The sequence below is a fragment of the Odocoileus virginianus genome, chromosome 14, assembly GCF_023699985.2.
Source record: "Odocoileus virginianus isolate 20LAN1187 ecotype Illinois chromosome 14, Ovbor_1.2, whole genome shotgun sequence".
Classification (NCBI taxonomy): Eukaryota; Metazoa; Chordata; class Mammalia; order Artiodactyla; family Cervidae; genus Odocoileus; species Odocoileus virginianus.
The window spans coordinates 10,044,199-10,070,178 of record NC_069687.1 but is presented as its reverse complement, the minus strand read 5'-3'; the positions used below and the strand labels follow the sequence as shown (position 1 = coordinate 10,070,178).

Here is a 25,980-nt window from a genome sequence, read left to right as displayed (position 1 = left end):
CTCGACAGATGAATAGCAGCCAGTTTGTTGGGATATCAGGCATTGATTGCTAGAGTTTTGTCAATACATATTCCCATGTAATGTTTTATACATACTTCCACGTAAAGCACCTTAGAAATGGTACTTGTTCTCAATTGGAAGTAGAAATACTCTTCCAGCAAAATGCAGCTGTCTTTTAGGATTCACTTTTGTCTTTCTTATTGAAACTCCACAGGTAGCTGTATAATCTAAATATAAATAATTCTTTCTAACTCAGTTCAAAACTAGAGTCCATATTGTTCAGGCATGCTAACACATGTATGTACAATCACAGGTACACACGTGCAGTGAGAGCCCACTATTAAGTGGTGGGAATTTGTGTAAAATCTAATCATTTCTAATATAAACACCCCAAAATTTCAAATGACATTTCAATAATCCTTTCTATTAATTAAAATTTTTAAGATATTCCCAATTCAGCCTAGTGTGAAATAGAAAGTGAACTTTACAAATGCACTGCATAATTAGATCCATTGCAGATGCTATTAGAATAGTCACAACTGGAGAACCTATTTCACAGTGTAGCTGTGGTGGTGTATGTATGATTTCCTAGAAAAGTGGCTGAAGTCCAGTGTTTAGTAAATCATGAATTATGATTGTTAACACTGTTGCATTTGTTTTATCCATGCTTTATTTTCACTTTCTTATCTTCTTCTGAGTTGTAATATAATTGGAAACATCTTGTAGGTCTTAATTATGAACAGTCTTTTTGATCTAGGTGTACATATGCATAATAATTTTGCTTAGCTCTATTTAACTGGAACAGCATATAAAGATACCATTGTTTAAGTGAAGAAATTTTATTAGTAGTACTGAAGACTTGCATTTACAAAAATTTTCAGTAACTTTCCTTCTGTAGTAAATATAATCCAGAAATCCAACATCTGGATGGGGTCATTCTGTCTGTACATATCACAAGTAGATAGCTGATTTTAGTTCTGGAAGACATCTAAGTTGTACCTATGATGTGGCTTTATTGTTTAACCAACTATTAGGAAAGTAAAGAGTTCCTACCTATGGCGTTTCCATAATCTGACTGCTGGCCCCGATGACATTCTAATGCTTAGAGAAAAGTAAATTCTTGGGCAATAATAAAATTAAAATATGGGTAAACATAAAATCGGCTTCCCTGGTGACTCAGTGGTGAAGAATCCACCTGCCAGTGTAGGATACCCAACCCCGATATGGGTTGGGATGATGCCCTGGAGAAGGAAATGGCAACCCATTCCAATATTCCTGCCTGGGAAACCCCATGGACAGAGAATCCTGGCAGGCTACAGTCCCTGGGGTCACAAAGAGTCTGGCACAACTGAGCAATGAAACAACAACAACAGACCTGAATTATCAGTGGGAATCACACTCTCAGTATATTAGTTAGTATAACACGAAGACTTTGGGCAATTGAAGATAAATGTTTCTGGGACAGATTGAAGGCAAAAGGAGAAGGGGGAGGCAGAGGATGAGATGGTTAGATAGCATCACCACTCACTGGACATGAATCTGAACAAACTGCAAGAGATAGTGAAGGACAGGGAAGCCTGGCCTGCTACAGTGCCCAGGGTCACACTAATCAAGCACAAGGGACTGAACAAATGAACAAACAAGTAAACAAACAAAAAAATGAGAGTTATTAAGGAAAAAATGCCAAACCTAGGAGGAGAGAGATTTTGAAGAAGAGGGATTCTTTTTTTTTTTTTTTTTACTTCAGTTCCATTTCTTTTATACCAAATAAACCTGATTTGCTTTAATGCTCCTAAGATCGTTTCCTATCATCTTTGTCATTTCTTTTTTGTTCTGCTTCGCATCTGAAAATTGTTTATCTGTATCTTGCTTCAGTCTCTCCTAATTGGAGGAAAGAAGTGAATTTTCAGCATCCGTTAATTTTCATAGTGTCTCTTTGGAAAATGAGTAGCATTTACTTTTCTGGGCTGGGTACCGAGAGACTAAATGTGTAATGCTTTATTTATAATCACGTCAATGATTTATTGAACAGAGCTCACCCTGGGAAGCTCTGTCACTTTAAAAAGTGTTAATAAATTAATAGAGTCACATAAGAAGTCTCTAGGAAATATGCAAATTGGAGAATTCCCTTCTGAGAGGACGGTGTTACACTTTTCTAAAATATAATCACAACAGCTGTAGAAGTGGCTCGTGATGACTGAGAAAGGAAAACCAGCCCCTGTGGTTCAGGAGCTGTCCCGGCACCCCAGACCCACTTGATGCTCATTAACACCCTGCTTCTGGTCTAGCAGGGTGAGGTGCGCCAGCTATGCATCCTCAAGCTGGGCGCATGGGAGATGCTCCCAGAGCGCGGTTGCTAACCAATGCCAGGGAAATACCAGAGTAATGTCTTTTTTAGAAATAGAGCAGGTGACATAATTGAAGGTGGCAAATGGGAAGCCCTGCCTTCTTGAAATAGTAGTGCCTACTTGGCCGTTAGCAGTGGAAGTCGTGACTGGATCTGCTTGTCCACTTGTAGTTCCATATATATTGGATCTGACTCTTCCCTGATAGCTCAGTTGGTAAAGAATCCACCTGCAATTCAGGAGACCCCAGTTCAATTCCTGGGTCGGGAAGATCCCCTGGAGAAGGGATAGGCTACCGACTCCAGTATTCTTGGGCTTCCCTTGTGGCTCAGCTGGTAAAGAACCCGCCTGCTATGCGGGAGACCTGGGCTTGATCCCTAGGTTGGGAAGATCTCCTGGAGAAGGGACAGGCTACCCACTCCAGTATTCTGGACTAGAGAATTCCGTGGACTGTATAGTCCATGCGGTCGCAAAGAGTTGGACACGACTAAGCAACTTTCACTTTCACTTTTCATGCAATGGGGGAGAAGCTTCTTTGCCAAGCTTTCTCTTGCACAAGGAGGAACACCCACTAGAGAAGTCATCCTAGTTTTTCTCAGCCAACGTGTCACTCCCCTCTCCTTGGGTGACCGGCAGCCTGGGCATTGGCATGTTTGATCCCACCCCTGTCTCTTTGGGATCTGACTCTTCATTGTCCTGCATCCTAATTGATTAAGTTGGCTAAAGGCAGGTTCACTTGGTCTCACTATGTATATGCTTCAGTGTTGGGATTCCTTCTTATCCACACTACAAGCCTCATTCACCAAAGTCCACTAGGCCTGTGCTGCAGGTCGAGTTTCTCTGTCCATTTGCCTGAATTTTGCATCTTCTTTGCAACTAAAGTCTCCTCTCTAGTTTGAAACCTGAGCACTAAACATGAGTACAGTTTACTCAGCTTCCTAAAATGTCACATCATAGTGAGAGATGGAATATTTCCTGCCATATCAATACCTGTGATCCAGCAGCTATCATGCTGCTGGTGAGCAGTAAGGAGCTCAGGATATGAAAAAATGCAGGATGCTGGCCCTAGAGAGCTGAGATGCATGTGAAAGCAATGATTTCGGTGAGCCCAGACCCTTGCATTTTCACATACATAGAAAAGCACTAAATTCCTTAGCTTGGGATATCTGGGTTTTTTTTAATTAACAAAAACACTTGCCTTTTGTTGCAAACTTCTATATAACCTGACTCTCTGTGCCCTCCACCCCCACCCCCATCCTCTTGCCTCCTCAGAGTAGTTCTCTCAGGGTTACTTAAAATGCTGTCTTCTGGGCTTGAAGTCCTCAAATTTCCCACTGAATAAAGCTTAACTCTCAACTTTTAGGTTGTGACTACTTTTTAAGCTGACAGTAGATATGGGGAATTTTTTTCTAAACACAAGAAAGATCAATATGTAGATGGAAAATAAAGTTTTAATATCATAAGGAGATATGATAATGAAATGTGTGAAAGATACTGTACATTTCATGGAAAACCTAGACAGTTCAAAGATGAAAAAGGTTAAGCCCAAACAAACGATTCTTTTTGGCATGCTGGTTGAATGAATTTTTGGTAGTGATATGTGACCTTTATTAAAGTATTCCAGCAGTAGATAACAAAGGATAAAGTTTTATGAGAAAAATAGACTCATAGGCAAGCTTGTTTTGTGCTACCAGGTGGACACAGGATTTGCTTCGATAGGATCTAGATGATGAGTTTACCTTAGACATTTTGTTGCCTCTTCAGTGGATGACTTAGGGTTAGTCTTCAATCTTTTTCCTTATAAAGGAAATTCTAAATCTCGTTAAGTTTACAAAAGTTAGCATTTAGTAGAGCAGTAGCTTTTAAACACTGCTGTATGTTAAAATTTCCTCCCCAAATCCAGTCTTCATCCCATTTCAGTTCCATCAGAATCTTGATACTGAGCAGGGCCCCGTGGGGCTCCCAGGCACAAAGCCTTTATGAGTCCCCCCTTTTCTTTGATTACAGCAAATAACCTTTATTTTTCCTTCATGACATTCCCTAAGTTCCAAGGGGCAGATTCAAGCAGATGGGAGGGGATGCATGATCAGGGACAAACAGTCAAGAGAAACAAATAGTGCAGCGTTGGGGCTGGCTCCTGATTCCCCATCAGTACCCACAGCAATATCTTTAAGCTGTTTTGAAGATACTGAAACCCCCTCCAGGTGACCGAAGTTAATAATTAATTATTGTTTGCTGCCCACAAGCATGTGGATCCCAGACTGGTGGGAACTTTAAGATTGAAGATGCTGACTCCCACTTACCTCACCAACAACCAGTCAGTAGAATGTCTACGAGCTGATCACACCCTCTTTAAACCATTAATATAAACTTCTCACTACCCTCTCCAGGTTGGGACACACGGTTTTGAGGACATTAGACTGCTATGGCCTCCTTTGCCTGGCAAAGCAATAGAGCTGTTTTCTACTTCACCCAAAACTCTTTTCCTAAGATTTAATTTGGTGTCGAGGTACAGAGGCCAGATTCATCTTTAATCTGTTGGGACAAGGACTTAGGTGTTAATATATATTTTTAAAAATCCAGATGATCCCAGTGTATGGACAAGTTAAAGAACTAGTGAAGCAATATTTTAAAAGTAACATACCAACAGTCAGTGTTTAGAAATTAGAGAGACATGATGGGTACCACATACATGGCCATGTGATAAAAATGTGCTCATTGCGATACATTATGAATGCCATTCAGTATGGAGAACTCCAGGATAAAAGACTGTGAATAATTTTTTTTTGCATAGATGATAAATCAGTTGTCAGCCTGTGTGAATTATCTAATGTGTAAATTGTTTCTTAAGCATATTTCAGAGAAAAGCAGATATTTGCTCTTGCATGTTAATCTTCATTTCAAAAACCTATCTTAACATAGGCTATGTTCAGACAGCATCCTACAGTTTTTTTTTAAGTATTCTCCAAATTATAAGACTCAACTGCAAAAAGACATTTGATGTGCAGTAAAAAGTGAAAGCATGACCTTTGGGAAAGGGACTCTCAACCTTCGATTGTAAGCAAACAATCGACAGGACCCAATATTGTTCATTTCTCGCATCTCTCAGATCCTTAATGCTTGCTTCTTTCTCCATTAAACTCTCAATTCTTGGAAAGCAATCATGGTAGGGAATTTATAGAACAGAATGATGCAGTGTGTAAGGGCAACATGAAATTGAAAAGGCATGGCCTTTATTTATTCATCTGGGGGGACTTCAGGCTGGGTTGTATTTGGTTCCCTCCTCTGTAAATGGAATTAGCATCCCCTGTGTTATCAACATGCCTGGAAAGTTAGGGGCTATAGTAACATATGTATGCTAACATAGTTCTTTTCCATACGCATTTTGAAAACAGTTTATCAGTATATTTACGTAAAGCAGTGGCTATAAAAGGAAATAGAGTAGTTGACTTGGCACAGAAGTTAAGGATGTTATTATATTTAAAGTTGAAAGAAATGGAGAGTCCTTGATTGGTTAAATAAATTCTTGTAGAGTAGAACTCAATACATTAAAAAAAAAAAAAGCAACCCAATCATATAAAAATGGGCAGAAGACCTAAATAGATATTTCCCCAAAGAAGACATACAGATGGCTAATGAGCACATGAAAAGATGCTCAACATTGCTAATTATTGTTGTTGTTCAGTCACCCAGTCATGCCCGATTCTGTGAGACCCCATGAACTGCAGCATTCCAGGCTTGTCCATCCCTCACCATCTCCCAAAGTTTGCCCGAGTTCATGACCATTGCATTAGTGATGCCATCTAGCCATCTAATCCTCTGACACCCTCTTCTCCTTCTGCCCTGTATCTTTCCCAGCATCAGGGACTTTTCCAATGAATCAGCTGTTTGTATCAGATGACCAAATTACTGGAATTTCAACTTCAGCATCAGTCCTTCCAATAAGTACTCAGGGTTGATTTCCTTTAAGATTAACTGGTTTGATCTCCTTGCTGTCTAAGGGACTACCAGGAATCTTCTCCAGCACCATGGTTCAAAGGCATCAATTCTTCAGCTCTCCACTACCTTTGCAGTCCAGCTCACAACCGTACGTGACCACTGGGAAAAGCATAGCCTTTACTGTACGGACCTTTGTCCATGGAGTAATGTCTCTGCTTTTCAACACACTATCTAGGTTTGTCATAGCTTTTCTGCCAAGAAGCAAATGTCTTCTGATTTCATGGCTGCAGTAACCATCCACAGTGATTTTGGAGCCCAAGAAGAGGACATCTGTCACTACTTCCACCTTTTCCCCTTCTATCTGCCTTGCAGTAATGGGGCCAGATGCCATGATCTTAGTTTTTTTTTGTTTGTTTTTTTATTTAGTCTTTAGCCAGCTCTTTGACTCTCCTCTTTCACCCTCATCAAGAGGCTCTTTAGTTCTTCCTCACTTTCTGCTATTAGGCTGATATCATCCACATATCTGAGGTTGTTGATGTTTCTGCTGTGTGTCTTGATTCCAGCTTGTAACTAACTCATCAGTCTGGCATTTGTCATGATATGCTCAGCGTATAGATTAAGCAAACAGGGTGACAGCAGACAGCCCCATTGTACTCCTTTCTCAATCTTGAACCAATCAATTGTTCTATAGAGTTCTAGCTGTTGCTTCTTAACTCAGAGACAGATTTCTCAAGAGACAGATAAGATGGTCTGGCATTTCCATCTCTTCAAGAGCTTCCCACAGTTTATTATGCTTCACACAGTCAAGAATTTTGTGTAGTTGTTAAAGCAGAGGTATATGTTTTTTGGGGAATTTCCTAACTTTCTCTGTGATCCAACGAATGTCAGCAAGTTGATCTCTGGTTCCTCTTCCTTTTCCAAATCCAGATTGGACATCTGGAAGTTCTTGCTTTGCATAATGCTGAAACCTAGCATTGCAAGATTTTAAGTGTGACCTTACTAGCATGGGAGGATGAGCGCAGTTATCCAATGGTTGGCACCATTTGTTATTTGTAGGCTTTTTAATGATGGACATTTGACCAGTGTGAGGTGATACCTCATTGTAGTTTTGATTTGCACTTCTCTAATAATTAGCAGATATGTATATATATGTGTGTGTGTGTGTGTGTATCTGAGTGATTTTGCTGTAAACCAGAAATTAACACAGCATAGTAAATCATGTATACTTCAATATATCAAAGATTTTAAGTTAAATTTTCAAACATTAAAAGAAAAAATGATTCTCGTAAAAATCCATGGTCCCAGGTGCTTTACTTTCCTTGTCTTCCAGCTAAGTGGGAAATGCCTGGCCAACTCATGATGGGCATGGGCTCTGTGGCTCACTGGCCATGTCACTGCCTGTTTCCTTGTAGGGCTGGCCTTGGGGAAGCCTTAGGGAAGGAAAGCCTGCAATTTCCAAGCATCTCCAGCTTCAACTTTTGGTACCACCTTCATGGCATCAAGGAAGCATCCTGCCACCCTCTCTCCACCTCTGTATCCCTCCCCTTGTGGGAGCCAGTGAATGTCTATGTAACTAGAAGTGGGCATAGTAGGTGGGGTTGTCTCTTAACTGGGGATGGAGGTCCATGGATTCAGTCACATTCTGCCTTCAGAAGTGTGCCAGCTGAGGGCGCTCACTCAGAGGCGATGCGAGATGCCACATCACAGAATCGTCACCAAGGTCTCTGCACTCTCCCGTCAGGAGGGTGGCAGGAGGACTCACGGTGGCCTTGAGGGGCAGTGCACTGTGATCAGAGGCCATTCTTCCCCACCTTCACCAGGTGGAGAGTGCTGAGGGGGCCCTGGAGGGTGTCCGAGGACATGACAGTGACTGGCAGAGGTGGGGGATGCCAGCACAAGTGGAGCATGACATCCTCCTCCCTAGTCTTGCTAAAGTTGACCTTCTGGAAGAAGTATGATGATGGGTCTCTGGCATTACATTGAATTTTGGTCTCTAGGAGGTATGAAAGTTGGGTCCCACATGTGCCCTGGGGCTCAGAATTGGGCTACAGAAGGCAGATGAGGTGGGACCTCTTGGCTTCCCAGGAGACACAGCGGTGTGTTGCTCCAGGCCTGTGACTTGAAGGTTGTGGCCAGATTGGGGGGTGGGACGGGTGACCTGGATGACTTGCTCCCACTTCTGCAGGATCTTCTGATGCCAGGGCAGGCACTCTGGTCAGACCTGCTGTCACATGGCATAGGAGAGCTCCTCTCTTCAGGAGCTAGACACGTATAGACTCTTCCAGAAAGGGTATGTCACACTCAGCAGAGAAAGTCATCTGAAGTCCCTTAAAAAAATTCCTCCCTTTGTCCTTTTCTAAAACCTGGAAAAGGAAGAAAGAGAAGAGATAGGTTGCAGGGTGTAGCCTCCACCCTCTGTACAGTAAGAAATAGAGGATTGACTTGAGAATGATGTTGGAGTCTTAAAATCGACAAGCATTAAGTCTGATTAGCTGAAATAAGACTGCTTCAGTAACCAAGTCAATGAAAATTTAATAAATTGGACTGAGCTGTCTTGAAGCAAAGCAGTCACCCAGCAGGAAAGGTAAGATTGACAAATCACAGCAGGTAGAAGTTACTGGAAAAAAGAAAACCATTTGATATTTATACATCAACAACTGGCAACTTCTCATGTAACCAAGAATAGGTATTTTAAGTCAGGAGAAGCTGTGATAATGGCTGGCCACCATCTAAATGACTTACTGGGTCTGCCAACTCCTTACCAATGTTCTAACCCTTGTCATCACCCAGTTGTAATCCAGTAGTTAACCATGTTATATGCAGATTGATACCAGCAGCCTTCTGGGTGCTCTCTGTACAAGGCTCCTGAGATTCCCCCTCCCCTCAGAGCTGCTTTGTCCCCTTATGTTACCATGTGCTCAGTTGCTCAGTTGTGTCCCAACTCTTTGTGACCCCACAGACTGTAGCTCACTAGGCTCCTCTGTCCATGGAATTTTCCAGGCAAGAATACTGGTATGGGTTGCCATTTCCTTTTCTAGGGTATCTTCCCAACTCAGGGATTGAACCTTCATCTCTTGAGTCTCCTGCATTGGCAGGTGGATTCTTTACCAACAGTGCAACCTGGGAAGCCCTTATGCTACCATGAATTGGTAATTTAGCTAAACAGTGTGTAAACCAATGGAATAGAAGAGCACAGTGAAAGCTATTGTTTCAGTGAAACAACACAGTAAGTGCTGAAGGTGAGAATTAAAAGATAGCTATTGGTTTAGAGTGTGTGTATGGTTAAAAAGAAAATCATAAACAATCCAAAATTGGTCTCCATTCAGTTTATTTCAGAATTTTATTATTACTTCCAGCCACCATTCAGAGCACCCACCATGCATACGGATAATGCATAAAGGTAACCTGACCTTCTGGTCCAGGCTCAGACCTCAAAGTAGCCTGTTCTTCCAGAGAAGGATGGGAGATGAGGGGGCTTCCCTGGTGGTTCAGTGGTTAAGAATTCACCTGCCAATGCAGGGACTGGGGTTCGATCCCTGATTCGCGAAGATCTCTCATGACTTGGAGCAACTAAGCCCATATGCCACAGCTACTGAGCCTGTGGTCTGGAGCCCAGGAGCCACAGCTGCTGAAGCCCACACGCCCTAGAGCCCACGCTCCACACCAAGAGACGCCACCGCAACAAGAAGCCGACACACAGAAACTAGAGAGCCGCCCCCACTTGCCACAGCTGGAGAAAGCCCTCGCGCGCAGCAGTGAAGACCCAGTACGGCCAAAAATAAATTTAAAAAAAAAAGATGGAGATTGTGTGTATATTTTGTTCTAAGTTTAAAATTATATTGGGGGATGTATCTATTTCTGTCAGTTTTTAAAATCGTAACTGATTCTTTGGCATTTTAAAAGTAAACTTTCTTATTTTAGAACACTTTACAATTTATAGAAAAATTGTGAAGATAATATATAGTTTCACTATGCTTCACACCCAATTTTCCCTCCTATTCATGTCTTACGTACTTATATTCCGTTTGTCACAGATAATGAACCAATACTGATACGTTATTACCAACTTAAGGCCACGTGTGTGTGCAGTCGCTCAGTCATGTCCGACTCTTTGTGACCCCATGGACTGTAGCCTGCCGGGCTCCTCTATCCATGGATTCTCCAGGCAAGAACACCGGAGTGGGTAGCCATTCCCTTCTCCAAGGGATTGTCCCATCCCAGGGATCCAACCTGTGTCTCTTATGTCTCCTGCATTGGCAGGCAGATTCTTTAATGCTAGCGCCATCTGGGAAGCCCACTTAGGGCCATAGTTTATCCAGATTTCTTCACACTTTTCCTCACATTTTTCTGTTCCAGGGTCCCGTCCAAGATTCCACGCTACATTCAATAGTCATGTCTCCTTAGGTTCCTCTTAGCTGTGCAGTTTTTCTGACTTTCCTTATTTTTGATACCTTCACAGTTTGAGGTCACATATTTTTTGGAATATCCTTCCACTGGGATTTATTTGATGTTTCTCTCATGAGTAGTCTGTAGCTGTAGGGTTTGGAAGGAAGACCACAGGGATACAGAACCATTTCCATCGCATCCTATTTAAAGTATGTTCTGTCAATATAACTTGTCTCCATTGATGGTGACCTTGATTCCCAGACTGGAGTTGCAGAGTCACCTGGACAACTTATCTTTGGGCCTGGAGATTTTGGTTCCAGAATTAAAAGATTTGATAGTGGGTAGTTGGTACATATAGTGCAAGAACTGGCATGCAGTAAATACCATTAAGATCTTTGGGCTCTGACTTATTTTAACTCTGGGACCATCTTAGAACAAAATGCCAGGTGTAGAAACTTAAAAGTTTATGGTGTAGACTGGTTCTCAAATACTTGGGTATATCAGAATTACATGGGATAGCTAATAAAAAATGAGGACCTGGGCTTTTGTATTTTTTTTTTACTAAGATTTTCAGGTGAATTTTGATATGGCTGATGTTTGGGAACTAAAATTGTTGGATGCAGGATAACTTTACTACAGAAGGTGCCTGTTTTTTTCCTATCAAGCACTCAGTTCCCTACTTCAGGCACAAGCCCCCAAATACTTATGAGAGGAGCCCACCCTTCCCAGTTTTCATGATGGCCAGTCTGAGATTAGGGCTTCCCAGGTTTTGCCAGTTGTAAAGAACCTATCTGCCAATTCAGGAGACGTAAGAGGTGCAGGTTCGATCCCTGGGTCAAGAATATCCCCTGGAGAAGGGAATGGCAACCCACTCCAGTATTCTTGCCTGGAAAATTTCATGGATAGAGGAACCTGGTGGGCTGCAGTCCATGGGGTCGCAAAGAGTCAGACACGACTGAGTGACTAACACCCACACCCATCCCAGTTTTAATGGTAGCTTCTTCTAAGAGTCACAAGTGGAGCCCTGACCCAAGCCTGGCTAATCAGCCAGCTCATGTTTGTTGTCTCAGGACTTGATCTAGAACTGGAAAGATAAACCAGTCAATCTTATTCACTGGAGTTAAGCATATTGAATGGGAAAAGTGAATATAAATGCTGCTTCTAACACTTTCAGTGTATTGAACATGAACATATGAAATGCCAAGGTAAACCTGACTCAAGAAAAGTTTTGTAATCAATAGTCAAAGAACTTATTATATAGTTATAGGCTGAACGCCATCTTTGGACTCATAATAGAAGGTTATAGTTAAAGTAATGGTATTCAAAGCCTTGTTTATTGAAGAGTAAGGTGATTCATTTGTAGCTGAGAGGCAAATTCACTTGTCAAGAGATGTTTCTTGACAATTCACTCATGTGAAGGTCAATTAGGATAATTTTATTTAAACAACTCATTGAGTATATTAAAACAGTATTAGAAAGGGAGGATATGCTTATACAATTAGTTTTTTGAAATAGCAAAATTATATGACACCTATATGTCAGGAGCATTACATATTTGTTGAGACTCACTTAATGAATGTGAATGCTTTTCAATAAATAATCATCCTCTAGATAATCCTTTTTGAAAATATGGATTTTACATACTGTTTTTATTGAAAGCACCAATAGCCAGTAGTATAAGTTACTTAACATTTATTAGAGAATGCTTGTGTGTTCTCAGCTATTCAGTTATTTTGATCTTTATTATGAAAAACTTGAAACTATAGAATGTTTACATATAAAATATTTCTATCCTTTAGTATTCAAGAATATGTCCTTAAAAAAAAAAAAAAAAAAGGAATGAGCAATTTTTGCTTGCTGTGATTAACCTGGGAACATCTTGCTAGGATAAAGCATCATGTAAGAGCTACAATTAGATATATCTTGTGTGAAAATCCCAGGTCAGTCACTTACCAGCTGTTTTTGAGATTGAGTGTGTTGATTAATCCTCCTAAGTCTCGGTTTTCCCATCTATGAAATGATTGAGATTTTCAGTATAATTTCTGATTCTGTGAATAAAACTGCAACAAGCCTATCAATAGTATGTATTAAAATAATAATAGCTCTAAGTCTAGACTCTCATCTGTTGCATCTATAACTTTTCCCCTCCCTGTTCCTCTGGAAACACTTGCTAGGGCTTCTCAGCTAGGGCTTGGGGTTAGGATTTCATTTAACAGAAACACTTGGCAGAACTAAAGATCCTGCATGCTGCAGAGACCTGGCCCAGCCAAATAAATACATAAATCAAAAAGAGGGTAATTTTTAAAAACTTCACCCCCCCCCACCCTTTAACAGAGGCATTTAATACCACAGATGTCCTCTTCCTCTATCTTGCTGTCTCTGACTGCACCTTAAAAGACAAGATGTGTGTTTTAAGGTAGAGAAAGAAAATTAGAATGACAGTGAGAAATGAGGCTGTGACTGCATTTCCAGCTGAGCAGTGTCATAGTTGGAAAGTTGCCAGCATTTGAAGTTAGTTGTTAAGGACTGTCTCTCCTGTGTGCTGAAAAGCACAAGGTAACACAAAAAGTAGTATTCTACAGTTGAAAAAATCCATTCCTTTGATCAAGAGTGAGATATATATATATTATTATTTCCATTTCACATGAGAATTTCAGTGACTATAAAAATATAATCACCATGACCAGCATAGAAACCAGTGTTTCAGACAAAAGCCAGCATTGTTTTGTTTTCTATCGACAAATAAGCAAATTGATTTAGGCCTGAAATATATTCCAATGAAATCTTCTGTGTATTGAAAATTAATGACATAGTAACGTTAAAGTTTATTTAGTTTTTCTTTTTTGGTTATACTTTAATTTCTTTCCGTTCAATATTATTTGATAACCAGTTTCTACCTCAGTTCAGTTCGGTTCATTTGCTCCGTCCTGTCCAACTCTTTGCGACCCCATGGACCGCAGCATGCCAGGCTTCCGTGTCCATCACCAAACTCCCGGAACTTGGGTTTCTACCTACATTAGATTAATGTACTATCATTTTTTTTCTTGACATGTTCAGTATTTTATCTCCTTTAACAAATGTTCAGAACAGCAAGTGCAAAGTTTAAAAGATAATGTCTATGGATCAACCCTATTGTTCATTCCTTTAGCATTAAAAAATAATAATTGAGTGACTTCTACATGATTTCTTTTTAAAATTGATTGGGTATAAATTTGCACAATTTTCTCATGCTTTTTTATTAGAGCCTGATACATGGAAACGAGTTATATAGCAAAAAAATAATTACGAGACTTCTATCCTTAAACAGCATAAGGCTAGGGCTGAGCTTGGTGTAACTAACTCTGTGCCACTATATTTTCCAATTAGCTCTGTTATTTATTTAATAAAAATTAGCTGTTTTGAGCAATATTTCAATACTGCACAAAACTGGAAATCTGTAAGTCTGAATTTTACCTCATGAGAAAACGACTGCATTCGCGTCAGCTTGAGGACATATTTCAATTTACTTGTGGATGCGTTTTTTTTCTAGTACTTTCTCATATGGGTGAGTGAAGCCTAAAAGATTACTGACAGGAAGTTGAGGGTTTTCAGTGGCCGGTACTGGTATTTGAGGTTGATTTCATGGTGGACAGTCACTGTTCAACACAAAAAACTCCCTCTGTGATGCTGTCAATCCAATTTTACACTAATGCCAGATAGTCTGATTCAGGATGATGACTTAGGTCATCTTATATTCAGCACTTTGAGATAAGAGTACATCTCCCTTAACTAATCCATTGCATAATTTATTTCAGATTCTATAACTGTTGCAAGTTTGCCTTAGGATGAGTCATTCAGAGAATTTATATTTGAAGAGGTAGAAGATGAATTCATATGACACATATCTTGCCCCTTGAACCATATTCTAATATAGTATTTTCAAATTCTGCCCCAGATTTTCAGGATCTCTGATTCCTCCATTAGCAGAAGAACTTTATTCTATCTGTTGGGATTGTGTGACATTTCATTGAAAAAAAAGATTCAGTGGTCAAAAGATCAGATGGCTATGTCTGCTCTTTTGAAATTAAAAGAGATTTACCACTTTTTTTATAGAAAAGGACTACTATGTGCTTAATCTATATTTTATTTTTTAAAACAAAGTTCTTCACCATTTAGGTTTCATATACCTCTCTGAGAATTTTATAGAAGCTTTGAGACTTGTTAGTAAAATTCACAAGTGTATAAGCTTACAACTTTTCAGAGATAATTTAAAATATTTGAAGTCCAATGTAAGCCCTGGGAGCCCAGGTTAAGAACTCGTATCTACATTTTATATTGTTCTTATTAATTCTATCATCAGAAAACCTGAGACAAAATGCCTTATCACTTGACTTTATAGACTTTCTCAAAATGAATTCAATAGAGATGTAATTTTGACTCTAAAAATAAAATTTTAGAAATAGTTGAGAAAATGTAAGCATAGAATAGCAGAAAATTAAAGGCAGAAATGAGTCAAAGAATGAATCAAGGTTAAAACTTCAAATTTCTTAGTAGCAAAGTCAATACATACATAAGCTAGTTAGAGAGCTTATGTGTCTCTTGTATAAGGAACCATCCATAAGAAAATCAGAGTCACAAATAGTAGGAAAATGGGTAAAGACCATGAATGTGCAAATTGCAAAATGACAAAAATGGTAAGGGGGGGTGGTATTCATTTTCCCTAGTAGTTAAAACTATGAGGTAACTGTTTGTCCTTCAAATCAACAAACTTGACAAAAAAGAAAAAAAATCTTGGTACCCATCTTGGCATTCTCATTTTCCTGCTGAGCCCATAAATCACACAATCTGTCTAGAGTGAGATTTTTCAGTATGCTTCAAAAGCCCTAAAATGGTACAAGGCTCTAGGCAATAATCCCATCTGAAAATTTTTCAGAAAATGGACAAGCAAGCAAAGTTTCTGTTTCAACCTCTCTTAGTAGTGGAAAATTAAAGACAACTTTATTCAAAACAGCAGATGGATTGGATACATTATAATGCATCTATTAATTAGATACGATAGAGTCATTAAAATGATACTTCAGAAAATGATTACTGATATAGAAGCGGGCCAGGGGAAGAAATTAATAGGAAACTGCATGGTACAAAGTAATTGTAGCATTTTGTGTGTACCTATGAAAAGTAACAGTTATGTACGTCAACATATTAACATTGGTTTTTCTCTAAATGGTGTTAAGTATTTTGACTCTATTCTTTTAAAAATTATGTAGCTTATATGTATTTTCTGTTTTCTATTGTATTCTTGTGCTAATGGGGTTTTTTTTTTAATTTAAGAAAGTTTGTATTAAGTTCTAAAAAAGTCATGCTAAAGATGTGGCTCTATGAATAATGTAGTAATTTCCAAGATGGTAAGAAATTCAAACTCCTTTCTTTTTTATATTTTAAAGCTTTTATTTTCACATATATCTCTATGTGTAATTTCACAGATATATTTCTATTTACATGCAGATATTCATATATACTGGAGAAGGGACTGTCAACCCACTCCAGTATTCTTGCCTGGAAATCCCACGGATGGAGGAGCCTGGCAGGCTACATTCGATGGGGTCACAAAGAGTCAGACATGACTGAGCAAATTCACTTCACTTCTTCATATATACATAGTGACTTTATAAATATATTAGTAGAAGTGTTTGATTCTGATAATTAAACTCATATATGTTTGAGAAAAAAACGTGGTTTTTGTTTTGTTTTATGAAGATATAGTTCTGTCTTTCATAACCCAGGAAGATGGCTGTGTCTGTTTTAGGAAGCAATAAGTGGCATCAACTCTGCTCCATCTCGGACACTTCTGTGCTCTCCACCCAGTTGTTTGTCCGTTTCTCACCCTCTCTTTCTCACTGTCTCTCTCTCCTTCTGAATGTCTCCTAATCTCTCTCTTTCCTTTGCTGGTCTACATGAGGGGAAATGCAAGACTTTCAAGCTTTACAGTCTTTGGGTTGTAGTTGTTGGAGAAAGATGGGGTAACCCTCCTGGAACCAGAGCCGACAGGCCCAGGCTCTTTCTGTGGCGGTGTGGGTCAGATGCCCATGGCAGGCAGTTGGCCCAGGGAGGGGCCAGGGATGTAGCGTGATCTGAGAACATGTCAGCTCTTCCCTACTCCCTGTGGATTGCATTGCACGCACGAGTAGTTCATTCAGCATTGGGGGAAGAAAATCAACCAAATGAAAAATGTATGTGCCATCCTGAACAGTCTTTTTTGTATCTGTTTGCATAATGCCTGCCTAGCTAGATCTGAATCTTCATTAGTATTTCATGATCTTTTTATATTCCAATTATTTTTATTCAGTACAATATTCAGTTCAGTTCAGTCCAGTTCAGTCGCTCAGTCGTGTCCAACTCTTTGCGACCCCATGAATCGCAGCATGCCAGGCCTCCCTGTCCATCACCAACTCCCGGAGTTTACCCAGTCCCGTGTCCATCGAGTCGGTGATGCCATCCAGCCATCTCATCCTCTGTCATCCCCTTCTCCTCCTGCAATATTAAGTTCAGTACTAAACATTCAGATTTAAGATGAGAATAATCGAGTACTATCAAATTCCATGCATCCTAGTTCTGTGTTTTGGAAAGCATGGTGAGCAGGTTTCTGTCCCTAAGCCAGTGATGCTGACGACCTCTTCCCAGCCCTGGACAGTCTCTGGTTTAGTTCTCTGTAGCACATGACTGTGACTTCTCTCCAAGACGCCCCCAATTCTAAAAGTCTAGGCGATTCTTAACAGTATCACCCATGGTGGTGGTTTATTGAATAGGTCTCACAGGCTGACTACATTCTTTTACATGTAGCTCTTTTGAATTTCATAATTTTCCCCAGAGTTCTACCAGAATGTAGTCCTAAAAATATACAGAAAGTTATTAAACCTGGAATTAGACTGCCAACATATTTTCAAATCGAATGTTTAATTTCATAATTGGAAAATGATACATCTGCTTGGAGAAAATCAGTGGGGTTGGAAAACAAATTATGTGTCGACAGTGTTGGTACAGAAAAATTATACATATTTATGAATGGCCAAATCATCTTATTACTGGAATTTGAAAATATAATTACCAATCATTTATAAGGTAATGATTTCAAGTGAATGCCTTATCTCGGGGCAAGTGTTTTATGTGTGTGTGTGAATTTACACATATATGCCTTACACTATGCAGTATCTCTAGGTACCATCTCATTTGATTTTTTTCAGATTTTAGGGAATTAGAATTCAGATTTTAGGAAGTTCAGTGCTACAGCAAATATATGCTGTGTGAAATGATTAAAAAGATAGATTGCCACTTTTAAGCTCTGGAAGAATACTGAGCTTTAATCATATTTTATATGTATTTTAATCATAATATATAATAAATTATTATACATTTTAATCATAATGTGTAAGTATTTTAATCATAATGTATAACGTACACTTTAAGTACATTGTGTGAATTGTTCAAACAGAGGCCATATTAAACTAAGTTCTTTAAGGATTTAGTTTTATGATCATAAATGTGAAAGGATTGTTCTTCTACTGATGTGTTGTAATTGCGGTTCATTATAAATATAAGTGTATTCTCCATGTAATTTTCTCTTAGTACCATTGGGACATGATGACATCAGCCTGCTGTGAGTGCTCCTGAGGCCCCAGCACTGCCCTCCACAAAGTTGCCATGGAGACAGCCTTACTGCGGAGTCTGTGTCTGGGTTTTCACAGTGAGGTGCACGGCAGGTGGTCCTTGCAGTGACCCAGAACTCCATCCCTGAAGGAATTCCGAAACTTACAAATCTGATTTTCTGGTATGCTGCCTAGAAGTCTACATTTTTACCAAGATCCCCATGTGATTCTGTTACATACGGAAGTGTGAGACATGCTGCTTTGATTCTGATGGGAAATGTATCCATTATGTAATGTATGGAAATCCAGGCACAGAAAACACTCTTCTTTCCCCTTTTAAGAGAAATTGACTCTTTCATTTAGCAGAGAGAGCCCTTTCCTGCAGAAACGTAAATCTGGGCTGGAAAACTCCATACAACTTTCCATCACTGAATTCTCCAGATGTCTGAGAGGCAGAGAAAGACCTCAGGATCCCAAAGACACGGGGGATCTTGGTCCTTAGTGGCAGTCTGTTTCTCTTGGGAGCATCTCAGTGACTCATCTGTGGTAGTGCTTCATCCTTGGAAGGGGCTACAGGTAGTTTTTGTCAATAATAGTATTTGTTTGCATGATGCCGGGTGGCAAGCTGCTGAGAACATCAAATGCAGAATCAGGCAGCCTGGCTTCTGGGTCTGGCTTAGTCCCTCACTGGTTATATGAACTTGGGAAATTCCTAGGGTCCCAAATGCCTTGGCCTTTTACACACATTCTGAATGGAAGGAAGCTCTTTGGGTTCTGGGTGACCCTCACTGCCCATGACTTAGTATACCCAGGTGGTGCTAGTGGTAAAGAACCCGCCTGCCAGTGCAGGAGACAGGGGTTTGATCCCTGGGTTGGGAAGATCGTCTGGAAGAGAAAACGGCTACATGCTCCAGGATTCTTGCCTGGAGAATCCCAGGGACAGAGGAGCCTGATTAACTACAGTCCATGGGCTCACAAAGAGTCAGACGTGATGAAAGAGACTTAGCACGCAGGTCTATAATGTAAGACTAGGGTGATTGTCAGAAAGATGATAGACTAATGAGAGACCACAGAAATCTGGGTTCACTTAGTTTTATAAAGCTTCCTCAAAGAGCTTTTTCATGCTTAATACTGTAATTATACCAAAAAATTGAAACGACAAGGCATGTCAACTCCCATTTGGGGTTATTAAGAAAAGAAGGAGTTTATAATTTCAACCTAGAATTTTTATATTTAGTGAAGAATTTAGTCCAACATGTTTGGAATATTCTCCTACTTGACCAATAATACTTTGAATTATTATGCATGCTATTTGTATCTGTCATATATTTTCCTTTTTACTTAATTTGAGAAATATTATCCAAAGAATCTACAGTGAAGTAGCCAGGGGTATAGCAATGAAGATTCTGTGGACAGGAGACACAGCGCTGTTTGTCAGATGTTTGCCAAATAAAGAGCTTGCGTCACGCCACCTTCAGCCCTCCTTTGAAAGTGATCACCCATGCCCAGTTAGTGGGAAACCAGCAGAGACAGACTCAGGGAGAATTGAGCCTTATGGCATTGAGCTTTGATGTGCATCCTCTAGGAGTCAACTTTCAATATACTGAAAGAGAGGCTAAAAACATGCTGGGCGTTTACCAAAGACAGATAAAAATGGGCATTCATCTGACTCACTGTGCAGAAGGGATATCATTCTTGTGAGCGGCTCCTTCTCAGTCGTCTCTTGAGCGTAGCATGTACTCTGTGGTCTTGGAGACAGAGATGCTCAGGCATGGACTCTGAATTTCTGGATCAGGAATTGTAGAAATTCAGTGGGTGTATATGGACAGAGACAGAGACACGCACTGACACCTGTAGTTGTTATGGCACCTTCCTTATTAGGGGATGCTCTGTAGGCAGTGGTTTTCCTGACATCAAAGCAGTCTTGAAGCACTGGTGGTATTGGGGCTCCAGTACAGTTGCCCACGATGTACACTGCACAACTCTAGGGGATGTTATGCCCCTCACATGTGCTTGCGATGATTTTTCAATGCTGATTTCATTCAGCTCACAGGAGATAGCAGATGCTGCTGGTGTATTGACCACAAGGAGGACTGAATGCCCAGATAACAGTGTGGATGGTACCACTTCTCCCTTAGACAACTCTGGGGCTGAATTAGGCTCGCAGTAAAATGCCACACGCCTGGTACGCCACACGCCATAGCTGCGTGTTACAGAGATCGGCCCGTTCTTGGTCCTTCTCACCTGTAGGACATATTACTGTGAATATTTCTGACTCACAAACGTTGCCCTTAAATGCATGGTAGGTTTGAGATTTTATGTTAACTGAGCCTTAAAATTTAAGATTGAAGAGAGATGAAGAGAAAGAGAAGTTAACAGCAGATCAGTTTGTGAGCGACAGAACTGAATAGCTTCCCTTCATGGCTAGTATGGGGCTTGCAGCAACACCCTGGTCCAAACTGAGGGTCAATTAACCGTCCCACAGGCTACCTGTTCGGAACATCAAATGGCACCAAGTCATCAACACTTGCATTATCATGAGCTAATGTTCTCCGTATTCTTCCTATGGGATGTACATTCACTTAGCCAGCTAATGACATGTTGAATATCCAAGTATATGTAAATAATTTTTTACTGAAACATGATTATTTAATATAAACTTAATGGAAAAATAAAAATGTATAGTTTGAGTTCCCATTGGTGGTAGTTTAGCTGCTAACTCATGTCAGATACTTGCGACCCCATGGGGTGTGTAGCCCACCAGGCTCCTCTGTCCATGGGATTCTCCAGGCAAGAATACTGGAATGGGTTGCCATTTCCTTCTCCAGGGGATCTTCCCAACCCAGGGATCTAACCTGGGTGTCCTGCTTTGCAGGCAGACTCTTTACCAACTGATCCATAAGGAAGCCCCAAGTCCTCATTACAGGAGTGAAATGGTTAAAATAACTGTTATAAATACCACATGGGTGTTAGTTGCACATTGTGTCTGACTCTGCGACCCCATGGGGTGTAGCCCACCAGGCTCCTCCCTCCATGGGATTCTCCAGGCAAGAATACTGGAGTGGGATTCCATTTCCTTCTCCAGGGGATCTTCCTGACCCAGGGATCAAACCCAGGTCTTCTGCACTGCAGGCAGACTCTACCATCTGCATCACCAGGGAAGCCCTGTAAGTACCACAGGATTTCCCACAGTTGAGTGCTGTATTACTGACTTCATGGTGCATCTTTTAGAAAATCCAAGTTTTTGTTTTCTGCCTCTGTGATGACTCTAGTTATGAGGAAACCATGCAACATCCACAATGTATAGTGGATCTATTCTCATGCAAACAACACGTAACATTTTCTGTCTCAGTAATTGTTTTTAATTGAAGTATTTAATGACACTGCTAATAAATTACTAACATTAATAAATAATGATCTAACCCAAAGTAGTTTTGAGTCACTTTGAAAAACCTACATCCATCAAATGGGCTTCTTGATGTTGATTCCTGGCATCTCCTGTCTTTTCCCTTCTCTCCACCTCCTCATTGAGCCCATTTACACACAGATGCCCCCAAGGGCCCTTCATGAACGCCCTGCTGTCTGAGCAGACTGAAGGAAGGAAGGAAGGAAGCAGAGAAGGAAGGAAGCCCTACCTGAAAAGAGGTTTAGTGGCCCCTTTCGTTTCTCTTTTTTCTTTTGGCTGCGCTGCGCGGCTTGCAGGAGCTTGGCTCCCTGACCAAGGACTGAACCCAGGCCCTCGGCAGTGAAAGCGCTGAGTCACCGAGGGAATTCCCAGTGACTTCTTTCTTGAATATAGATCTTACAAAATGCACAATGCCTCTTGGCCATCAGAATCTTGACAGATCTGCAGTGTGAGTTTGTGCCAGTTAGATGATGTTCCTTGCTTTTCATCTAGGCTTATTTTTCTTAGTAGGAGGATAACTTATTCCTGTGAATTGAATCTCCAACATCAGCTATGAATTGTATGCCCTTTGTAGTAGAAACTACTTTTACTGTTAACATTTTGTCTTTCAGTGGCTAGCACAGTGTCTGGTCCTTGGAAAATACAGTTTTACTACTACAATCAACTAGTGATATCACTGTAACCAAGTTGGGTAGCTGGACTGAATGAACTGTATTGGTTAAGGTCTTTGGTTACAAGTCAAATAACTATTCATTCACTTATGGGGAGAACGTTATCTGTTGGAACAAGATGAGATGCTCATGGAAGAAAAGGACATGTCCAAAAGCCAGAGTTTAGGAATGGGATGCTAAGTTGCTTCAGTCATGTGTGACTCTTTGTAACCCTATGGATTATAGACACCGGAGTCCTCTGTCCATGGGATTCTCCAGGCAAGAATATTGGAGTAGGTTTTCTTGCCCTCCTCCAGGGGATCTTCCTGCGTGGATTTAACTTTGGTATCTTATGTCTCCTGCATTGACAGGCGGGTTCTTCACCACTAGTGCCGTCTAGGAAGCCCCGAGAAAGGCTGTAGATCAGACAAAATGAACAGATTTCAGCTGTATACATCAAAGTTCATATTGTCCCCTTTGAACACTAAAAAATGCTTTCTATAGATGTTTCTCCTTACAGGGAGGACATCTGATGTTAGGTGAATGTCTGGTATTAGGTGAATGAACATGAAATGTTTAAAATAGCATTCAAGGAAAACATCATATGACATCGCTTACATATGGAATCTGAAAAAAAACATGGTACAAATGAACATATTTACAAAACAGAAATGGAGTTACAGGTGTAGAATACAAACAGTTGCCAAGTGGGGAGGGCTTCCATGGTGGTGCTGGTGGTAAAGAACCCACCTGCCAGTGGGGGATGGAAAGAGACGTGGGTTCGAGCCCTGGGTTGGGAAGATCTCCTGGAGAAAGGCAGGCAACCCACTCCAGGATTCTTGCCTGGAGAATCCACGGAGAGAGGAGCCTGGAGGGCTGCAGGCCATGGCGTCACGGAGAATTGGACTCGACTGAAACGGCTTTACTCAGTGCTCTATAATGGCTTGCATGGGAAAGGAGTCTTTAAAATAATGGATATGTGTCTGTGTAAAACTGACTCACTTTACTGTACACCTGAAACTCACACAGCCTTGTTACGTTTCTTACTCACATTGGAAGCTCTTGTAATGCCAGTTGGCCACGCTGGGCAGACAGTTAAAGCCAAGTCAGCATTTCTTCTGCAAAAGAGTTGCCTTGGTCAGTTGAGCCATAGCCAGGTGAGACCCTGATAAGCCAAATGCCTACTCCAGAAAGGTTCTCCATCATACAGTGAGATGGTGTAAAGGATTTTTAGTCACTTTGCATGTGTTCAGAGGCTTGTGTGGGCTTGGGTAACTGGGCAGATTATAATGACTCTGAGTAAAAAATGTGTTTCTACCATTTCTATTGCCTTTTATGAGCCTTTACTGACAGCAAGTAGAAAGGGCTTCTGTTCCCTAGATTAAGGATAGTCTTGCAGGCAGGATTCAGTTGATGAAGTCTCTTTGCTTTGCAAAGTTAAATGTGCGATTTTAGAATCAAACTTGCAGGTAAGCAGTAGAAAACAGGATACAGGACAGTATGTGGGGTGGATGGCCCTTATGGAAGATGTACTTACTTCCTGTAAGGAGTCACTCCTGGCCATTCTGAGAGTTAAACTTTTAATTCAGGATGCCCTCGACTAAGCTCGCGAGGATGTTGCGGAGCATATGAACAGAAGCAAGCGAAGGAGAAATATGTGTGAATCCTGTCACTTATTGTAAAGCATGCTCTCCTTTGAAAATTGTAGTGCTCCCTTATTTCACCTTTCATTTACTTTTGGCAGTAATTCCTTTTTGGGTTATTTTGTTTCTTGGATATGCACGTTTTGTGTTACCCAGAAGACGGTTACCCAGTGCCAGATCATCCTTTCGGTTCGTTGTGCAAGAGTGCAAGATTAGACCCTTGCTTTAGACTTTACAGTGTGGATCTAATAGACGAAACTTATGGTTTTATCCTCTGTGCTATTAAAGACTCAGGGTATGACCTTGAAAATATTACTTAATTCCTTTATGCCTCATTACCGTCCCATTTATAACATATATCTGCCAAGAGTCCTTGCTTGCTCAGTCTGCTTGTTCCGGGGCTGCCCGTGCTTCTGTTCTTTGTGCTATGTAACAGGAAGAAACATATAGACTAGATGTCAGTATTGTAGGAGAGGGTTTCCCAGGTGATGCTAGTGGTTAAAAAACCTGCCTGCCAGTGCTGGGGATGCAAGAGATGTGGATTTGACTCTGGGTTGGGAAGATCCCCTGGAAAAGGAAATGACAACCCACTCCAATATTCTTGTCTGGAAAATCCCATGGACAGAGGAGCCTGACAGGCTACAGTCCATGGGGTCACAAAGAGTCAGACATGACTGAGCGCACACACACACACACACACACACACACACACACACAATTGTAGGGAATGCCAATATTGATGAAGTGAAACTGAGGTTTTACTTACTTATGCCAACAGCAAATATATGTTTCATATTTTTAAAAGAAATTTATTTTATATTGGAGCTTCCCTGGTGTCAGATGATAAAGAATTTGCCTGTAATTTACAATGTTGTGTTAGTTTCAGGTGAATCTGGAAAAGAACAGATATGTGTTATATATAACAGAATCACTTTGCTGTATTTTTCATGTTTAAAGAGCATCTTTTTAGTATTCATTATAGAAGGTCTTGTAGGTCTTCATAGAACTGTTCAACTTCAGCTTCTTCATCATTAGTGGTTGGGTTATAGACTTGGCTTACTCTGATATGAAATGGCTTGCCTTGGAAATGAACCATAATTATTCTGTTGTTTCTGAGATTACACCCAAGTACTGCATTTCGGACTCTCTTGTTGACTATCAGGGCTCTTCCATTTCTTCTAAGGAATTCTTGCCCATAGTAGTAGATATGATGGTAATCTGAATTAAATTTGCCCATTCCCATCCATTTTAGTTCACTGATTCCTAAAATGTTGCTTTTCACTCTTGCCATTGTCCAGATTGATTTTCATTCTTGCCATTGTCAAGCATGTCCACCTGCTTGACCATGTCCAGTTGACCTTGATTCACAGACCTAACATTTCAGGTTCCTATGCAATTTTCAGGTGAAATTTATCTTCCCCATATCTAAAACCTAAATGGACTAGAAGTCATATATCAGTTCAGTTCAGTTCAGTCGCTCAGTTGTGTCCGACTCCTTCCGGCCCTATGGACTGCAGCACACCAGGCTTTCCTGTCCATCACCAACTCTCCGAGTTGTGATATCATCATATGCACATCAATAACATAGTTTTTCCTCTTACTAATTCGACAAATAATAATCTACATGTGATTCAGACCCTGGGTTTTTCAAGTGTTACATTCCTCCTCTTTTTTTTTAACATGGAATTCCATGCTTTATTCAGATGTCTCTAGTTTTTGCCTATGGTCTTCCCCTGTTCCCAGGTCCCATATGGGATAGCATATGACATCTAGTAGTGAGAGGCACTCCTTGTTCTAATGACTCTGAAAGTTTTGGGTGTACTGTCAAGTATTTTGTAGAATGGCCTTCTATTGGCATTTGTCTCTTATTTTTCTCCTGGTTGTTCAGAGAGGATTACAGTTTTTTGACAGCAGGACCTCAAAGGGAAAGTGCATTAAATTATCAGATTTGCATAGGTTCAAGGTTATTTATTCCTAGTGATGTAAACC

The 25,980-nt window shown here is 40.5% G+C and overlaps 1 protein-coding gene across 5 annotated transcripts in view; it reads left to right on the top strand.

The window, feature by feature from the left end:
* The window catches only part of CTNND2 (catenin delta 2), a 1,048,486-nt gene that overhangs the window by 124,626 nt on the left and 897,880 nt on the right, over positions 1–25,980 (top strand). The window contains exon 1 of one of the 5 annotated variants that reach the window (XM_070476492.1): positions 18,389–18,474. The exons of the other annotated variants lie outside the window; for them this stretch is intronic. The gene's annotated coding sequence lies outside the window, so the exon portion shown is untranslated. Of the gene's footprint in view, positions 1–18,388; positions 18,475–25,980 lie in introns of those variants that run through there. 5 annotated transcript variants of the gene reach the window in all.